Raw genomic sequence first — 19,645 nt, 5'->3', positions numbered from 1 at the left:
AGGACAGAGCTCTGCCTATGCACTTTTGCAGCATGTGCAACAGTTAGCTGCAGAGCAACTAATTCTAATGTTATGAGAGCGGGCAGTAACTTGTCTTCTTGCATTAAAATGGTGCAATACTGAGGTAGAAATTCCAACGTCCCCGGGCCCATACGAAGTTTCTACGGAGCCGGGAAGGCATCGGAAAAGCCGGTTTTCAGTGCGCAATGCGCATGCGCTGAAAACCTGCTTTTCCGATCGAGCTTGATAGATCGTAGCCAGATCGGGAATGAGGACATTTGTACGAGCAAGTTTGCGATATTTATGCATATCTTGCCCAGCAAATGTCCTCAAAAATCTTGCGCCTGAAAAAGCAGGCGCATAGCTTACGTTTACAGGCGCAAGTGTTTTAAAATACATAAAAACATATAAAAATAAAGTTATGAAAATATATTTTATTGTTAACAACTCTCCCCACAATGGTAAGTTTATTTTAAGGCATAATTTAAAAAACTTTTTTAAAAATCGGGAAAATATTTTTTTTATAAGACATTAATAACTTTAATTTAAATGAATCTTAAATATGTAGTGTATATTTTCTACTTTTTATTAGTGTTTTGGGTGTTTTGGGAGGTTTCTCATTCATAGTAATAGGAGTGTCGGACTTACGAAACTCCTATTACTATGAATGAGAATATACTATACCTGATTGGCTGCCCAGAGCCATGTGACTCCAGCTCCAGCCTGTGCATGTCCCGATGTGCACGCGCTGTGACGCACAGCAAGAGGAGGCCTGTGGATCGGAAAGTCGAGCGGGCGCAGCAGCTTCAGGTAAGTGCGTATTTTTTCTCTAAAATTTAGTCGAACGCCCGCGGGAAGGAGAAAGCGGAATTTCTACGCCGATATATTTAAAACATATGTGAGGTGCAACAAACTGGACAGTGTGATATATTCTTTACCACATCACTAATACACATATTTTCTACAAGATGGCTCCAGTACATCATGTGACTTTTATTGTATTTACATCAGGAGTTACATTGCCACAGTCGTCACCTAGGTGGAGCAGTAGTCCACTAGGTGGAGCTCTATATTACAGACAGGTTTAAAACATTAAGCTGGATTTATACTGCAACTAGTACTAGTAACAAGCAATGTGAAACTACCGACTGATGTTGATTTCACATATCTTGCTATATATGTATGAAATTATACCGATAAGCTCAACCTAGAATATTACTTCAAAATAGAAACAGAAAAGTAGGACCAAGGGTTTTTAAAAGCTGTATCTCTTTAATCAGACGTATGAAAAGTAAATTTAAAAGAATAGGAAGAGCTTTGTTCAGTGTGTTGTGGAGTATTAAAAATATAACACTCACACGAAAGGTCTTTTATGGAGAAAAGAGTTGTTTATTAAAAACTGATTAATCAAGGGAGATCCGGCCACATCAGTACTGTTACTGAGTGCTCTCCACACCGATCTCATGGGACAAGCTACGCAGTTACATTCTTATACAGTTCAAATACAGTCAAAATGGTGGAACTACGCGGAGAACTGTTCCATTGGTTATTTGCCACCAGTCCCCGCCCACCTGCTACTAATACATTGGTTAATACAGGTAACAGGCAATATTATTGGTTACAGTAATTTCTAATGATTCTATTGGTTACAGTGATTTTGAATTGGTACATCACTGTTGCTACAGGAAAAGCCCCCCTCCGCTATAGGTTATGTGCTACTTTTCTGCAAACATGTTCCCATACTAGCTTTCAGGCTGTAACCTTGGCAGACCACCTGTCTGTTACCCATTTCAAAGAGGCCTTGTGCCTGTTATCTCGCATGACTGGAACATTGCAGTCTTCTCTCATTATTACTGTCTACATAAATCCTGTGGGTGTTCTTATATCCTAAGAGAATTTCTCTGATCTTCTATGTTTTGCCTAATTCAGCTATTCTACCATGAACGCATTTTAAACCTTACTCTCAGTCTTTCTTGCTTTATCTATTAATTACACTGAATTACTTTACCCCTGATTAAGGTTTTTCGCTCTTACAAGTGAATGATAAATGTTCAAGATAATATAACTGTTGTGTATTTATAAAGCATGCACTCCCATGTTCCGCCAGCAGGGAGTGCATCCCCTGAAGTCCCAAGGGATCCCAGCATCCCTTGGGAGCACTGTATATAAGCCGGCCCCGAAGGCCTGTTCCTCACTCTGGAGTGTCTTAATAAAGACTGAGGTCACTGTTACTTTAACCTCCCTGTGTGCAGTCTCATCTGTGTTAGGAACACAACAACTGGTGACGAGTATATGAATCCAACGCAAAGATGTGGGCATCCTGGAGAAGTTCCCAGAGGGTGAGGACTGGGAAGCCTATGTCGAACGGCTAGACCAGTACTTTGTAGCCAATGAGCTGGACGGATAAGGAAGTGCTGCAAAAAGGAGAGCAGTCCTCCTCACAGTCTGCGGGGCACCGACCTACAGCCTCATGAAGTATCTTCTGGCTCCAGTGAAACCCACAGATATGTCGTATGAGGAGCTGTATACACTGGTTCAGGAGCATCTTAACCTGAGGGAGAGCGTGCTGAGAGCGAGGTATCGGTTCTACACGTGCCAGTGGTCTGAAGGTCAGGAAGTGACGAGCTACGTCGCTGAGCTAAGGCGACTTGCAGGACAATGTGAGTTTGATGGCTACCTGGAGCAAATGCTCAGAGACTTTTTTGTACTGGGCATTGGCCACGAGACCATCCTACGAAAACTTTTGACTGTAGAGACACTGACCCTCAGTAAGGCCATTGCGATAGCACAGGCGTTTATGTCCACCAGTGATAACACCAAACAAATCCCTCAGCACACAAATGCTAGCAATGTTCATAAATTAACTGGAACTGTGTTTGCGAGCAGAAATGTACAGGGCAGAAACCACGAGTCTGCAACTGCCAGCAGGCCTCAGGTGACACAGATGACTCAGAGTCTGCAACAAAGGATGAATGCAAGGCAATTCACACCTTGTTGGTGTTGTGGAGGCTTCCATTCAGCCTATTCATGCTGCTTCAAAGGGTATGTTTGCAAGAGCTGTGGAACAATGGGGCACCTCCAACAAGCTTGCAAACGAGCTGCAAGCTCTGCAAAACCTGCTAACCACCACGTGGCAGAGGAAGATCGGTCCATGGTGGATCAAAGCAATTTCAAGCCTCAGAGAGAGGAGGCAGATGCTGAAGTACACAGGGTGCACACATCTTCGACAAAATGTCCACCTATAATGCTAAACATAAAATTGAATAGCTTACCCGTAGCCATGGAACTGGACACTGGCGCTAGCCAATCCATCATGAGTAAAAAGATGTTTGAGAGACTGTGGTGCAACAAGGCACTCAGATCAGCCCTGAGCCCCATCCACACGAAACTGAGAACGTACACCAAAGAGCTCATCACTGTCCTGGGCAGTGCCATGGTCAAGGTCACCTATGAGGGCACGGTGCACGAACTGCCACTCTGGATTGTCCCGGGCGATGGCCCCACACTGCTTGGAAGGAGCTGGCTGGGCAAAATCCGCTGGAACTGGGATGACATCCGAGCGCTATCACATGTTGATGAGGCCTCATGTACCCAGGTTCTTAACAAATTTCCTTCCCTTTTTGAGCCAGGCATTGGAAACTTTTCCAGGATGAAGGTGCGGATCCACTTGATCCCAGAGGCACGACCCATTCACCACAAGGTGGTACCTCACATGATGAGGGAGAGAGTGGAAATCGAGCTGGACAGGCTGCAACGCGAGGGCATCATCTCCCCAGTGGAATTCAGCGAGTGGGCCAGCCCGATTGTTCCAGTACTCAAAAGTGATGGCACGGTCAGGATTTGCGGCGATTATAAAGTAACTATTAATTGTTTCTCGCTATAGGACCAATACCCGTTACCTAAGGCAGACGACCTATTTGTGACGATAGGCAGGAGGCAACACATTCACCAAGCTCGACCTGACTTTGGTCTACATGACGCAGGAGCTGGAGGAGTCTTCGAAGGGCCTCACCTGCATCAACACGCACAAGGGACTGATCATCTACAACAGATGCCCGTTTGGAATTCAGTCGGCTACAGCGATCTTCCAGAGAAACATGGAGAGCCTACTCAAGTCGGTACCACGCACAGTGGTTTTTCAGGACGACATATTGGTCACGGGTCGGGACACTGTCGAGCACCTACAAAATCTGGAGGAGGTCCTCCAGCGACTGGATCGTGTAGGGCTGCGGCTGAAGAGATCGAAATGCGTCTTCATGGCAACAGAAGTGGAGTTTTTGGGGAGAAAGATCGCAGCGGACGACATTCGGCCCACAGATGCCAAGACAGAGGCTATCAGGAACACGCCCAGGCCACAGAACGTCACAGAGCCGTTCCTGGGACTCCTCAACTATTTTGGTAAGCACCCTTTTAGAACCCCTACATGTGTTATTGCGTAAAGGTGAGAACTGGGCATAGGGGAAAAACCAAGTAATTGCTTTTGAGAAAGCCAGAAACATTTTATGCTCCAACAAGCTGCTTGTATTGTATAACTCATGTAAAAGACTTGTGCTACCATGTGATGCGTCGTCGTACGGAGTCGGGTGTGTATTACAACAAGCTAACGTTGCGGGGAAGTTGCAACCTGTTGCCTATGCCTCCAGGAGCTTGTCTAAGGTCGAGAGGGCCTATAGCATGATTGAGAAAGAGGCATTAGCGTGTGTGTGTTCGGGGTAAATAAAATGCATCAGTACCTGTTTGGCCTCAAATCCATGTTCGCTGAAAACAAGGGGATAAAGACTAATTACTCAGCCCGCATACAAAGGTGGGCACTCGCGCTATCAGCGTATAACTATACCATCCGCCACAGGCCAGGCACCAAGACCTGTACGGATGCTCTCAGTCGGCTACCATTACCCCCCACGGGGGTGGAAATGGCACAGCCTGCAAACTTGTTGATGGTGGCGCAGCCCACAGACTTGTTGATGGTCATGGAAGCGTTTGAAAATGATAAATCACTTGTCACAGCCCGCCAGATTAGGACTTGGACCAGCCAAGATCCTCTGCTGTCCCGAGTAAAAAAACTGTATACAGCATGGGAGCTGGGCCAGCATCCCCATTGAAATGCAAGAGCTAATCAAGCCATTCCAGCGGCGAAAGGACGAGCTGTCCATTCAGGCAGACTGCCTGTTGTGGGATAACCGCGTAGTATAGTAATGATGAAAGCGATAGCCAGATCCCATGTGTGGCAGCCCAGTATCGACTCTGACTTAGAGTCCTGTGTACGGCAATGCAGCGTGTGTGCTCAGTTGAGCAACGCACCCAGAGAGGCACCACTCAGTTTGTGGTCCTGGCACTCCAGACCATGGTCGAGGATCCATGTCGACTATGCGGGCCCGATTCTCGGTAAAATATTCCTGGTGGTGGTGGATGCTTTTTCAAAATGGATTGAATGTGAAATAATGTCGGGAAGCACCGCCACCGCCACCATTGAAAGCCTGAGGGCCATGTTTGCCACCCACGGCCTGCCTGACATACTGGTCAGTGACAACGGGCCATGTTTCACCAGTGCCGAATTTAAAGAATTCATGACCTGCAATGGGATCAAACATGTCACCTCGGCCCCGTTTAAACCAGCCTCCAATGGGCAGGCAGAGCGGGCAATACAAACAATCAAACAGAGCCTTAAACGAGTCACAGAAGGCTCACTCCGAACCTGCCTGTCCCGAGTACTGCTCAGCTACCGCACGAGACCCCACTCGCTCACAGGGGTGCCCCCTGCTAAGCTACTCATGAAAAGGACACAAAAAAACAGACTCTCGCTGGTTCACCCCAACCTGCATGATCAGGTAGAGAGCAGGCGGCAGCAACAAAATGTAAGCGATGGTCATGCCACTGTGTCATGGGAAATTGATCTGAATGACCCTGTGTATGTGCTAAACTATGGACATTGTCCCAAGTGGATCGCGGGCATGGTGATAGCTAAAGAAGGGAGTAGGGTATTTGTAGTCAATCTAGACAATGGACAAATTTGCAGAAAGCACCTGGACCAAACGAGGCTGCGGTTCACAGACTTCCCTGAACAACCCACAGCAGACACCACCTTTTTCGAGCCCACAACACACACCCAAAGGATGAACGACACCACCCCGGACCAGGAAATCGAACCCATCACGTCCAACAGCCCAGCAAGGCCAGGCTCACCCAGCAGCCCTGCAGGGCCAACAACACGCCAGCCCAGCGAGGGCACAGCCAACACACCAGAACAGACATTTGTACCGAGGCGGTCCACCAGGGAAAGAAAGGCTCCCGACTGCCTCACCTTGTAAATAGTTTTCACTTTGACTTTGGGGGGGAGTGATGTTGTGTATCTGTAAAGCATTCACTCCCATGTTCCGCCACCAGGGAGCGCATCCTCTGAAGTCCCAAGGGATCCCAGCATCCCTTGCGGACACTGTATATAAGTCGGCACCCAAGGCCTGTTCCTCATTCTAGACTGTCTTAATAAACACTGAGGTCACTGTTACTTTTACCTCCCTGTGTGCAGTCTCATCTGTGTTAGGAACACAACAATAACAGGCAGGATAGCAGAAATAACATATTTTTAGGAATGTTCAATGAACACCTGAATGTTGTGATAGGAATGTGAGGGAACCAAAGGGATGAGCTTTTAGTGGGCCAAATGGTTTTCTCGATCTTGACTTTCTAGTATTTACTCAGTTACAGGAGAGTGCAGTGAAAGTTATACGAGGTCTAGAGGAGATCATCATCATCATCATAGGCAGTCCCTCGGAATCGAGGAAGACTTTCTTCCACTCTTAAAATGAGTCCTTAGGTGGCCGAACTGTCCAATATGAGAACCACAGTCCCTGTCGCAGGTGGGACAGATAGTCATTGAGGGAAAGGATGGGTAGGACAGGTTTGCCGCACGCTCTTTCCAGTGTCTGCGCTTGTTTTCTGCATGCTCTCGGCGATGAGACTCGAGGTGCTTGGCGCCCTCCTGGATGCACTTCCTCCAATCAGGGTGGTCTTTGGCCTGGGACTCCCAGGTGTCAGTGGGGATGTTGCACTTTATCAGGGAGGCTTTGAGGGTGTCCTTGTAACATTTCCTCTGCCCACCTTTGGCTCATTTGCTGTGAAGGAGTTCCGAGTAGAGCACTTGCTTTGGGAGTCTCGTGTCTGGCATGTAGACAATGTGGCCTGCCCTGCAGAGCTGATCAAGTGTGGTCGGTGCTTCATTGGTGGGGATGTTGGCCTGGTCGAGGACGCTAATGTTGGTGCGTCTGTCCTTCCAGCAGATTTGTAGGATCTTGCAGAGATATCATTGGTAATATTTCTCCAGCAACTTGAGGTGTCTACTGTACATGGTCCATGTCTCTGAACTATACAGGAGGGCAGGAATTACTACAGCCCTGTAGACCATGAGCTTGGTGGCAGTTTTGAGGGCCTGGTTTTCAAACACTCTTTTAAGAACCTTTGCACTACAAACATAAAAAACAAGTATAATAATAAAATGATTCCAAAATTTAAGGAGCATATTTCCCACATTAAAGAAAGACTTACATTTATATAGCGCCTTTCACGACCACCGGACGTTTCAAAGCGCTTAACAGCCAATGAAGTACTTTTGGAGTGTAGCCACTGTTGCAAACTGGAAAACGCAGCAGCCAATCTGTGCACAGCAAGCTCCCACAAACAGCAATGTGATAATGACCAGATAATCAGTTTTTGTTATGTTGATTGAGGGACAACTATTGGCCAGGACAGCGGGGATAACTTCCCTGCTCTTCTTTGAAATAGTGCCATGGAATCTTTTACATCCACCTGAGAGAACAGATGGGGCCCCAGTTTAATATCTCATCAAAAGGATGGCACTTCCAAGAGTGCAGCACTCCCTCAACACTGCACTGTAGTGTCAGCCTAGACTTTTGTGCTCAAGTTCCTGGAGTGGGATTTGAACCCACAACCTTCTGATTCAGAGGAGAGCATACTACCCAAGAGAGCATACTATTTCCAAGTCAGGATGGTGTGTGGTTTGGAGGGGAAAGTGGAGGTCATGGTGTTCCCATGTGCCTGCTGCCCTGGTCTTTCGAAGGCAGTAGTGGTCATGGTTTTGGGAGGTGCTACCGAAGAAGCCTTGGTGATTTGCTGCAATGCATCTTGTAGATGTGCACACTGCAGCCATGGAGTGGTGGTGGTGGAGGAATGAATGCTTAAGGTGGTGGATGGAGGGCCAAACAAGTGGGCTGCTTTGTCCTGGATGGTGTTGAGTATCTTGAGTGTTGTTGGAGCTGCACTCATCCAGGCATCTGGAGAGTATTCTGACACACTCCTGACTTGTGCCTTGTTGATGATGGAAAGGCTTTGAGGAGTCAAGAGGTGAGTCACATGCCACAGAATATCCGGCCTCTGATCCGCTCTTGTGGCCAAAGTATTTATGTGGCTCTGCCAGTTAAGCCTCTGGATGTTGATAGTGGGGGATTCGGCAATTGTAATATCATTGAATGTCAAGAGGTGGTGGTTAGATTCTCTCTTATTGGAGATGGGCATTGCCTGGCACTTGTGTGGCGCAAATGTTACTTGCCATTTGCCTGACTGTTGTCCAGGTCGTGCTGCATGCGGGCACGGACCGCTTCATTATCTGAGGAGATGCAAATGGAAATGAACACTGTGCAATCATCAGCGAACATCCTCACTTCTAATCTTATGATGGAGGGAAGGTCATTGATGAAGCAGCTGAAGATAGTTGGGCCCAGGACACTGCCCTGAGGAACTACTGAAGCGATGTCCTGCACCTAAACTAGGAGCAGTATATTCGGAGAGTCTGCTTCACCAAGAAGGTGGTCGCAGAATTCTGTCATCTCTTGGAACCAGACCTGCAGTCTCAGAGCAGGGCGACGGCGACTCTTCCAGTGAGTCTTAAGGTGAAAATGGCCCTGAATCTTTTCACCAGTAGATCCTTCCAGACAGTAACAGGCAACATAGCAAATATCTCGGTATTCAGGTTAAAGAGACTCTACTCTAGGAGAAGGAAGTCATGATGACATCATCTTGCGCCAGTCCGCTGTGCCAGCAATCTTCCAGCCACCATGTCGAACCTAATGTGGCTGCTCAGTGACAAGGGCTGTTCGCTCTGCACCTGGCTGATGTCCCCCCTCTGCAATCCTACCACTCATGGCTAGCAATCTTATAATGACAGCCATGCTGCCATGAGGAATCTCATCGAGCAGACCATCACAGTGCTCAAGCAATGGTTCTGTTGCCTTGACCACTCATGAGGAGCTCTCCAGTACTCACCAGACCGGAGTGGCCAGTCTGTTGCATCTTCCATAAATTGGCCATCATGAGGGCGCAGCCCTTGCGACCACGGGTTTCGCAATCACCTCAGGAAAAAGAGGAGAAGGAAGAGTAGGTAGATGAAGAGGAGGAAAAGAAGGAAGAAGAGAAGGAGAAAGGGAGGAGGCAACCTGTAAATCACTGTTCCAGACGAACTGTCCATGAGTGCATCATCAGGCTTCATTTCCCCTGAATGTAACCCCAGATCCCCATTGCTCAACAATTCCCCATCTTACCATTCCTCTGTACCAGCGTCTTCTTGGCCACAATGCTGAAATGAAAGCCAACTTATAACAAACAACCCAAACAAAAATTTCTGAATGATTAATTCCAATATTACATTACAAATTCAACCAATCACCATTGTGAATTCCCTTAGTGTCTTTCTTTTATAGGCCTACGAAGTGCTACCCCAGTGGCTGCAGTATGGCTGGTGGAAGGCTGCTGATTTTTCATGGGGGACACTGCAGCTGGCCTTGCAGGATGAACAGTTCTAGGCTTAGAAAGCCTGGCTGTGGACTGCACCACCTCAGCATCGACGGCAGCAGTCTGGGCAGACTGACTCATAGGCAAAGGCAAGGGCACTGGTGGAGTGGCAGTGATGGGAGGATGAATCCTGTTATCCTGAGAGAGGATAGCAGGTTCCAGCTCCACGGAGCCACTGCCACTTCCCTGGGTCGGCAGCTCAACATTCCTACCCATCTGTTGGAGGACAGATTGCTGGACTGCTTGAGACCCTGCAAGATCCTTTCCACATCAGTAAACGCAGCCACGATAGCAGTGGTCTGATCTTGCTTGGCAGCAAGCTGAGCCTGCATGACAGAAGTCTGAGCTTCCATTGCAGCACTCCGATATTGGGTCACTTCCGGTTGTGCTGCAATGGAAGCTGTGGCATTGCCCATTACACCCAGCATCATGGTATGGTCCCCAAGTGCTCTAATGGCGTTGCCCATCACTTTCATCCGAGAAATCGTGGGTTCCAAGCGACGCGCAATCATTGATATAGATTGTAAATAGCTGAGGTCCAAGCACTGATCCTTGCGGTACTCCATTAGTTACAACCTGCCAACCCGAAAATTATCCATTTATTCCGACTCTGTTTTCTGTCTGTTAACCAATCCTCAATCCATGCTAATACAATACCCCCAATCCCATTAACCCAAATTTTGTGTAATAACCTCTTGTGTGGCATCTTATCAAATGCTTTCTGAAAATCCAAATACACTGCACCAACTAGCTCTCCTTATCTATCCTGTTAGTTGCAATCTCTAAAAATTCTATTAGATTTGTCAAAAATGATTTCCCTTTCATAATGCCGCATTTACTCTGTCCAATCATGTCACAATTTTCTAAGTGTCATGTTACCACGTCCTTAATAATAGATTCTAGCATTTTCCCTAACACTGATGTCAGGCTAACTAGACTATAGTTCACTGTTTTCTCTCTCCCTCCTTTCTTCAATAGTGGGGTTACATTTGCTACCTTCCAGTCCACAGAGACCGCTCTTGAAATGAGGGAATTCTGGAAAATCAAATCTAATGCATTCACTATCTCTGTAGCCATCTCTTTTAAATCTCTAGGATATAGGCCGTCAGGTCCAGGGGATTTGTTGGCTTTTAGTCCCATTAATTTCTCCAGTAATACTTCTATACTAATACTAATTTCTTTATGTTCCTCATTCTCACTACACCCTTGGTTCCCCACTATTTCTGGAATATTTTTGTGACTTTTTCTGTGAGGACAGATACCATGGCCTAAATATTCGAGGTCTTACTGCTGGCCATTAAGGCCTGCTTTGGGGGAAAAATGGCAGACTCCTCACTTTTGCCCATTGCCTGCGCTCGCCGAAAGTATTGTAATCATTCGGAGCGAGACGTGCAACGCCGAGTTGATTCCCGCTCATCTATTTTGGATATCGCCGCTCCTCTTGCCGCCCTCTTCAAATCACGCCATGTGTGCAGCCGCTAAAAGTGCTTCAGCATAAGGATGCTTCAGCTGACACATGTAAGACAGCCAGGACTCTCCATGTAGCAGTGTTTATATTATTCGTGTCATGTATGTATGCCTGGGTTTACCTGCCACCAGGGGAGCGACCGTCGGAGGTCATTGGGCCACAGACACACAAATGCAGCCCTTGTATATAAAGAAAGCCTCCATGTTTAATCCTCACTTTGAGAGCTAATAAAGTAGAGTCAGGTCACACCTGATTGAGTTCACAGTACTACGCCTATTGAGTTATTGCATACACAACAATTCGCAAGCCTAGGTCTTGAGAGGTAACCCTTGAGATTTGTAGGTACAGCTTAATTTTTTTTCAGTGGCTTGCTTATTTAAAACTGTCCTGTCTGGGATTGTAATATTCAATGTAACAAATAGGAAGATGCAGAATATTGCAGATGATTACTTCTGAGTGACTAAAAGAGTGAGCTTGAGGTTTGGATTAGGAATCACATATGGATGGATGTTCAGTGTCTCGATCTCTAATCAGAAGTATGAATTCAAATTTTTTAAGTTATCAGATAATGATTTCAAAAACGACAAAGCATTGGATTTGATTGTTCCTGTCCTAAATCTTTTTCTTCCTGCTTCATGAAAATTGAAACAAGCCATCACCTGCGGACATGCACCTCACTTTCCTACCACCCCTCCCCTTCTATTCCCCACCTCTACCCCTTCCCCTCCTCACTCCATGGCGCCTGGCCAAGGAGCTCCTCAGGCGGTGCCTCATTGGCGGGGGGGGGGATGAAGGCAGAGGTGGTGGTTGCACGGGTACGGGAGCGGGGGGTGCCGAGGGGGCAACATTCTCTGATGCAGAAGCAGGTTCTTGGTCCTTCCTCTCATCTGTCGTTTGCAGTGGTGGTGCGGATTCTAGGGGTGGAGTGCCACGCTCGCGGACCACTGGGAGGAAGCTTGTTCCTGGCTATCGCATCCAAGGCCTCCGCCATCCGCGGAATGTACTAAGTCATGGTGACCAGCTGTCGGGATATGCCCCCCACTGCTTCGATAAGCTGGTCACTGTTATGTCTTTAATATTCTTATGAATGACTCCACGAGGTCCAATATTGTACTTGAGCTGTTGTGACCTTAGTCCCATTTATTGTAACTCCAGAGTGAGGCACAAGCATGGTGGGCAATGTTGTGTATGGAGAAAGAGTCAGACTGAACACTGTGAGCTCAAAGTAAAGTGTGACTGTAGTCTTTTATTGCAGGTCTCCAGAGTACCTCTCCAACCTGTGAAGCCTCCTGAAATATCTGTGCTCCCAAGGGATTATGGGATCCCTTGGGACTTCAGAGGATGAGCCCTCTGGTGGCTGTACAGAGTAAATACAAGTATACATATCTAACAACACTCCCCCTCCTCCTCCCCCCCCCCCCGCCAAAAGTCAATAATGTAACTATTTAAAATGTGAGTCGATCTGGGGCCCTTCTTGCCCTGGTTGATCGTCTCGGTGTGAAAGCTGGTATTGTTGAATCATTTGTTGGGCCCTGCTGGGCTGCTGTGGATGATGGGTTCTGCTTCGTGGTCAACCGTGGTGCCAGTTGCCACTGATGTGTATGTTGGGGGATCAAAATAGGTAGGGTCCAAGGTGGGTTGCTCAGGATAGTCCATGAATCTGAGTTTGATTTGGTCCAAATGTTTCCGGTGAATGAGTCCATTTGAAAGTTTGACCCGAAACACCCTGCTTCCCTCTTTGGCCACGACAGTGCCGGGAAGCCACTTGGGAACTTGTCCATAATTTAATACAAATACAGGATCATTGATTTCAATCTCGCATGACACATTTGCACTATCATGCTATGCACTTTGTTGAAGCTGCCTGCTCTCTACCTGTTCATGTAGATCAGGGTGAACTAACGAGAGCCTTGTCTTAAGTGCTCTTTTCAAAAGGTGGGATCCCAGTGAGCGAGTGGGGTCTTGTGCGGTAGCTAAGCAGGACTCAGGATAGGCGAGTCTGCAGTGAGCCTTCAATTACCCTCTTCAAGCCTTGCTTGATGGTTTGCACTGCTCTCTCTTGCCTGACCATTGGACACTGGTTTAAACAGGACAGATGTGACATGTTTGATCCCGTTACGGATCATGAATTCTTTGAACTCAGCGAGTGGGGTCTCGCCTGGTAAAACATGGCCCGTTGTCGCTCACCAGGACATCGGGTAGGCCGTGTGTGGCAAACATGGCCCGCAGGCTTTCAGTAGTGGCAGTGGATGTGCTAGTCGACTTTATCTCACATTCAATCCACTTGGAGCACGCGTCTACAACCACAAGGAACATTTTACCCAAGAACGGGCCTGCATAGTCGACATGTACCTTAGACCACGGTTTGGAGGGCCAAGACCATAAACTTAGCGGCGCCTCCCTGGGTACATTACTTAACTGCGAGCATGTATTACATCTGTGAACGCCGGACTCTAAGTCCACATCGATACCGGGCCACCACACGTGGGATCTGGCTATCGCTTTCATCATTACAATGACTGGGTGGGTACTGTGGAGGCCATTGATGAAGGTGTCTCTGCCCTTCTTGGGGACCACTACTTGATTGCCCCACAGAAGGTACTCTGCCTGTGCAGACATTTCATCTATGTGCCGCTGGAACAGCTTTATCTCTTCCTGCATTTCCACTGGGACACTGGACCAGCTCCCGTGAAGTACACAGCTTTTGATTAAAGATAATAAGGGGTCCTAGCTTGTCCAGGTTTTGATCTGTCGGGCAGTGACGGGTGATTGCTCACTTTCAAATGCTTCCATAACCATGGCTAGATCTGTGGGCTGCGCCATTTCCACCCCCGTGGTGGGTAATGGCAGCCTACTGAGAGCATCGGCGCAGTTTTCTGTGCCTGGCCTGTGGCGGATGGCATAGTTGTATGCAGACAACATGAGCGCCCATCTCTGGATGCGGGCCGATGCATTGGTATTTATCCTTTTACTCTCAGAGAACAGGGATATAAGTGACTTATGGTCAGTTTCCAATTCGAATTTTAGCTCAAACAGGTATTGATGCATTTTGTTTACCCCATAGACACACGCTAACGCTTCTTTCTCAATCATGATGTAGGGTCTCTCAGCCTTAGACAGATTCCTGGATGCATAAGCAACAAGTTACAGTTTCCCGAAATCATTAGCTTGTTGCAATACACACCCGATGCCATATGACGATGCATCACATGCTAGTACCAAACGCTTACATGGATCATACAACACAAGCAATTTGTTTGAGCATAACAATTTTCTTGCTTTTACAAAGGCATTTTCTTGGCTTTTGCCCCAAACCCATTCGTCCTCTTTTCGTAGTAAGACATGCAGTGGTTCTAACAGTGTGCTGAGACCCGGTAAGAAGTTACCGAATTCAAGTTCAAGAGTCCGAGAAATGACCACAGCTCCGTCACGTTCTGTGGCCTCAGTGCGTTCTCGATTGCCTCTATCTTCGAATTAGGCCTGATGCCGTCTGCCACAATCCTCCTTCCCAGGAACTCCACTTCAGGTGCCAGGAAAATGCACTTTGAGCGTTTTAACCTGAGCCTCACGCAGTTGAGTCGACTAAGAACCTCCTCCAGGTTCTGCAGATGCTCGACTGTGTTCCAACCTGTGACCAAGATATCGTCCTGGAAGACCATGGTGCACGGGACCGACTTCAGTAAGTTTTCCATATTTCTCTGGAATATCGCCGCCGCCGTTTGGATTCCAAATGGGCATCTGTTATAAATAAAAAGACCTTTGTGCGTGTTGATGCAGGTGAGGGCCTTCGATGATTCCTCCAGTTCCTGCGTCATGTAGGCTGGAGTAAGATCCAGCTTTGTGAACGTCTTTCCTCTCGCCAGCGTTGCAAAGAGGTCGTTGGCCTTTGGTAGCGGCTATTGGTCCTGCAGGGAGAAACGATTGATAGTTACTTTGTAATCACCACAGATTCTGACGGTGCCGTCTCCCTTGAGGACTGGGATGAAAGGACCGGCCCACTCGTTGAACTCAATCGGTGAAATGATGCCCTCCCGTTGCAGCCGATCGAGCTCAATCTCTACTCTTTCTCTCATCATGTACGGTACTGCTCTCGCCTTGTGATGGATGGGTTGCGCCCCCAGAATTAGGTGGATCTGCACTTTTTCTCCTTGGAATTTCCCGGTTCGAACAGCGAAGGAAATTTGTTTAAGATCTGGGCACACGAAGTGTCGTCAGCGGGCGATAGCGCTCGGACGTCATCCCGTTTCCAGCGTATCTTTCCCAGCCAGCTCCTGCCGAGCAGCGTGGGACCATCACCCAGTACCACCCAGAGTGGTAGCTTGTGCAACGCTCCATCGTAGGAGACCTTTACGGTAGCACTGCCGATTACAGGAATCAGTTCTTTCGTGTAAGTTCTTAGTTTTGTGCGAACTGGAATTAAGACTGGCCTTGAGGCCTTGTTGCACCACAACCTTTCGAAAGTCTTTTTGTCCATGATGGACTGGCTCACGCCCATGTCCAGCTCCATTGAAACTGGGAGTCCATTTAGTTCAACATTCAGCATTATCGCGGGACAATTCGTGGTGAATGTGTGCACCCCATGTACCTCTGCCTCCTCGATCTGAGGCTCCGGTTCGTCGTGATCCTCCGTGGATCTAAACTCCTCTGCAACATGGTGATTTGCAGGTTTAACAGGCTTTGCAGCTCGCCTGCACAGTCATTGGAGGTGTCCCATTGTTCCAAAGCCCTTGCAAATGTACTCTTTGAATCGGCATGAATGGAAACGATGATCACCCCCGCAGCGCCAACAAGGTGTTAATGGCCTTGCATTCATCATTCTTGATGGTGGACTCTAAGACATCTGCGGACATGCAGCTGCAGGTATGTGTGACCTGCCCTGTACATTAAGATTCGAAAACAACATCACTTTGTTCACGGTACTTGTAGCAGCACTTGTGTGCTGAGAGATTTGCTTCATATTGTCACTGGTGGCAATGAACGCCTGGGCTATCGCTATGGCCTTACTCAAGGTTGGGGTCGCTACAGTCAAAAATTTGCGAAGTATCTTTTCGTGGCCAATGCCAAGTACAAAAAAGTCTCTGAGCATGTGCTCCAAATGTCCTTCAAATTCGCAATGTCCTGCAAGGCATCTTAGCTCGGTGACATAACTCGCCACTTCCTGGCCTTCAGACCTTTTGTAGGTGTAGAACTGTCACCTCGCCATCAGAACACTTTCCTTCTGGTTCAAATGCTCTCGGACCAATGTGGGTTTCGCTGGATTGAGCAGATTCTTCATGAGGCCATACGTTGGTGCCCCACAGACGGTGAGGAGGATCGCCCTTCATTTGGCAGCGCTCTCTTCCCCATCTAGTTCATTGGCCACAAAGTATTGGTCGAATCACTCTACAAAAGTTTCCCAATCATCTCCCTCCGAGAATTTCTCCAGGATGCCCACTGTTCTCTGCATCTTTGGGTTCGCTATCTGCATCTCGTCGCCAGTTGTTGTGTATGGAGAAAGAGTCAGACTGAACACTGTGAGCTCAAAGTAAAGTGTAACCTTAGTCTTTTATTGCAGGTCTCCAGTGTACCTCTCCAACCTGTGAAGCCTCCTTAAATACCTGTGCTCCCAAGGGATTATGGGATCCCTTGGGACTCCAGAGGATGAGCCCTCTGGTGGCTGTACAGAGTAAATACAAGTATACATATATAACAGGCAGCCTTTTATACTGGGCCCTGCACACCTATGCAGGTGACACTCAGGTTTCCCACTGCAGTGCCCTCTGGTGGCACACCTTATGTGACTATACAGTTACCAATGACAGTACATGACAGTCACCAATGTCAACAGTCCTCCTGTACCATCTCTCCGCTCTCATGTGGCGCTCGTGGACCAGATTAAATGTAGTATCTCCAAATTTGCGGATAACACTAAGTTGGGTGGCAGTGTGAGCTGCGAGGAGGATGCTATGAGGCTGCAGAGCGACTTGGATAGGTTAGGTGAGTGGGCAAATGCATGGCAGATGAACTATAATGTGGATAAATGTGAGGTTATCCACTTTGGTGGTAAAAACAGAGAGACAGACTATTATCTGAATGGTGACAGATTAGGAAAAGGGGAGGTGCAAAGAGACCTGGGTGTCATGGTACATCAGTCATTGAAGGTTGGCATGCAGGTACAGCAGGCGGTTAAGAAAGCAAATGGCATGTTGGCCTTCATAGCGAGGGGATTTGAGTACAGGGGCAGGGAGGTGTTGCTACAGTTGTACAGGGCCTTGGTGAGGCCACACCTGGAGTATTGTGTACAGTTTTGGTCTCCTAACCTGAGGAAGGGCATTCTTGCTATTGAGGGAGTGCAGCGAAGGTTCACCAGACTGATTCCCGGGATGGCGGGACTGACCTATCAAGAAAGACTGGATCAACTGGTCTTGTATTCACTGGAGTTCAGAAGAATGAGAGGGGACCTCATAGAAACGTTTAAAATTCTGACGGGGTTAGACAGGTTAGATGCAGGAAGAATGTTCCCAATGTTGGGGAAGTCCAGAACCAGGGGTCACAGTCTAACAATAAGGGGTAAGCCATTTAGGACCGAGATGAGAAGAAACTTCTTACCCAGAGAGTGGTGAACCTGTGGAATTCTCTACCACAGAAAGTTGTTGAGGCCAATTCACTAAATATATTCAAAAGGGAGTTCGATGAAGTCCTTACTACTAGGGGGATCAAGGGGTATGGCGAGAAAGCAGGAATGGGGTACTGAAGTTGCATGTTCAGCCATGAACTCATTGAATGGCGGTGCAGGCTAGAAGGACCGAATGGCCTGCTCCTGCACCTATTTTCTATGTTTCTATGTCCACGAAGTCTCCGCGGGGTCGGCGCCGTCCTGGGGACCAATATGGTGCCCTGTCGCGGGGTGATTGGGGCTGGTACCTCCAAAGTGGAGGCGGGAATGATTGTAGGAGCACTAGATGGCCTTGGGGTGGAATGGCTTCTGGAGCGTGGTGATGCAGGTTCCTCGTAGTTCGCGCTCTCATCCGTAGAGAACAGACCCAGCGGATTGAAGGCGAGAATCGGAGCTCCTCAGCAACAGATGTAGGATCGTCCGGTGAGCCTGGCCCCGCGCTCCCACCTTCTGGCCTCTGTGGTCTTGCCTGGGGCCGCGCTGCTGGCTGAGCTGCAAAACACAAATGAGCTTATTGGAGGAGAAGGGTCACAAGGTGAGTCCAGCACTACACACAGCATAGGCACGACAAAAGCACCACCACTATCAAAATCATCACAGACATCACATTTCATAACCATCAACATATGGTGCATTGCAAAGATTTTCATGAGGCCAGCATTATTTCTAGGACAATTTTAAAAATCATCTATCATATATGATTGTTCGGATATGAGTGGGTGTAGCATCTATTGACTTTACATCACGCAATAGTGTAAACTTTACTCACATGGCATCACTCCAGGGTCTGCAGATGCTTCCGTGGCCATCTGGGTGTGCTTCTCCATGTCAGTGATGTTGCTCGGGACTGGTGGCCTCCCCCACCCGTTCACCTTTGCACGGGCCTCATCATCAATAGCTTCTTCTGTAAAAGGTGACAGGGCAACATGGCATGAGATCATTGCGTAATATCATTGCTAGGTACTGTCACAGAGACTGATACAACACATAACTGACAGATATAATCATGATTATTAGGATAATTATCATTCTTTACCTATAGACGTACACCGTGACCGCAGGCTTTGAGTAAAACATTCCCGGTAAAAGTGAAAGACCTCACATCTGCTGATAGTCACTCATAACTGTTACAAATCAAATTATATAAATACATAAGTACATGTAAAGAATTGTAATACTTACTGTTGCGGATCCCACAAATTCGTTCCATTGTTTGCGGCATTGGTTGCCCTCACGCACCTCGTTGGTCACCGACAAGACCACCTCTGCTATCTCGGTCCATATCTTCCGGTAGGCCTTTGGGGTGGGCTTCCCTGTGTCACCCCAGCATAACTCGACCTCCTGCAGGAGGGAGGCATTTGCCTCTTCCGAGAACCTCCTTGTTCTTTTGCGTCCTCCAATGTGCTCCTCTCCCACCTCACTGCACTCGCCAGCGTCAGTCTCCACAGTGTGCTATGATGCCTCCCCCTCTCCCTCCATTATAGGCCAAATTTGGGCAAATATGTGATTGGTAATAGCTAATTTTTGTTTCTCTATTTGTTCTAAAGCTCTAAACTCTCCCTCCTTCCTCCCAAAGCAGCCACACCACACCCACACACACCTTCAGTCCCTCTAGGAACCAACTCGGGAGCTGGCCATCCGAGACTGGGAGATGTGTAATGAGAAAGGACAAATTAGCAATCTTATTGTGCGAGGCCCCTTGGGGAAGAGTGACCATAACA

Source organism: Pristiophorus japonicus, chromosome 10, assembly GCF_044704955.1.
Source record: "Pristiophorus japonicus isolate sPriJap1 chromosome 10, sPriJap1.hap1, whole genome shotgun sequence".
Taxonomy (NCBI): domain Eukaryota; kingdom Metazoa; phylum Chordata; class Chondrichthyes; family Pristiophoridae; genus Pristiophorus; species Pristiophorus japonicus.
The sequence above is the reverse complement of the archived record's forward strand: the minus strand, read 5'-3'. Positions refer to the sequence as shown.